At 44.3% G+C, this 1,287-nt stretch overlaps 1 protein-coding gene across 2 annotated transcripts in view; it reads left to right on the forward strand.

Moving 5' to 3' along the window:
• The window catches only part of IPP (intracisternal A particle-promoted polypeptide), a 36,743-nt gene continuing 35,456 nt past the window's right edge, over window positions 1-1,287 (forward strand). Inside the window, exon 1 of one of the 2 annotated variants that reach the window (XM_019630934.1) lies at window positions 1-45. The gene's annotated coding sequence lies outside the window, so the exon portion shown is untranslated. Of the gene's footprint in view, window positions 46-116; window positions 257-1,287 lie in introns of those variants that run through there. The other variant, XM_019630935.1, reaches the window with a different exon arrangement.

The following is a 1,287-nucleotide window of genomic DNA, read 5'->3' on the forward strand; positions in this document are numbered from 1 at the left end:
GGAGGAGAGAGGAGCCTCTGGAATCGGTTTCCTCCTGCCGTTCAGGTGTGCCTCTTCCAGCTGAAGTGTTTTCACCCTCACCGGAGCTTCGTCTGGTCCCGCCCGCTTCCCGCCCCAACTGGGAAATCCGAAGGCCCAGAGACCCAGGCCAGACTGCTATATCCCCAGACAACTCAAATGTCTCCCTTGCCATGTAGGCAGCGCCGGAATGTTTATCCGCCTCCAGTATCGTAGCAGCTTAGGAGTAACTCTCCAGGTCCGGCCCCCAACTCAGGCACAGAGACTCGTTTTTCTGACGCTCTCTCCTGGCATTCTTTCTGACACCCTTTGCTCAAGCAACTTCCAGGTGCTCTTCAAGGCCACCAAACATAGGTCTTTTTTACTCCCTCTGGTCATCTCCACCGTTTCCTAATAATCTGCCTTTCAAGTTTGGGTTTCTTGAGGCACGTCCCTTTACATCCTCATGCAATGTTTCGGAACTATGCCCTTTCCCTTTGATAATATGGTCACACCGCGTGCCGCCCCCTGGCAGTGGGATAGTGTGAGCAGTTACTAAGATTTCTGCTCTCTGCTACCAGAGTGGATGTATATTCAGTTGAACTGTTTTGTAGCAGGAGGCAGCATTTTAGCCCAGTGACTGTGCTTGATGCCTTGAAGTTGGGGACAGAGGAGGTTACTGGTAATTAAACCACTGGGGTTCAAAATCTGCTGACAGGAAGAAATCTAAAATGAGTCCGCAGTATTGCTTTTATATGCCAGTTAAATGTAATATGTTGACATTATAGAGATGCTTAAGTGCAGTTTTAAGCAGCCACCTTGGAACTTCTTAATCAAATTTCTGACCAAGTTAATTCCTAGAGAATCATATAATCATCTTGGTTATTTTTACTTTGATAAGTTTGACTGAATGCTATAAACTTAGCCACTTTTTTTCTAACACCAACCCACACCAGTTCTGTCAGTCTTATTACCAATTCTCCTTGATGCCTAAATTACAAAACTTAGTCATCTTAGAGTTCCCCTGTGTTTCATCTTCATATCTCTTATATTACTGCATCTCATGGTTTCTTTATTCAAAATGTACCTTCGATTTATCCCTTTGATTCTCACTGTAGAAGCTTAAAGCTGTTTTCTCAGACTTTGCTACTTCTTAGCTCATCTACCTGAAGACTCAAATAACAGTTCTGAAACATGACTATGTCATTTTACTCTTGATGAACCTATAAAAGCTCGGGTCCAAATTTCTGTGCTTGGGTTTCAAAGCCCTTTATTACCTGGAGAGAGAGA

This window comes from Hipposideros armiger, unplaced genomic scaffold (genome assembly GCF_001890085.2).
Source record: "Hipposideros armiger isolate ML-2016 unplaced genomic scaffold, ASM189008v1 scaffold_965, whole genome shotgun sequence".
Classification (NCBI taxonomy): domain Eukaryota; kingdom Metazoa; phylum Chordata; class Mammalia; order Chiroptera; family Hipposideridae; genus Hipposideros; species Hipposideros armiger.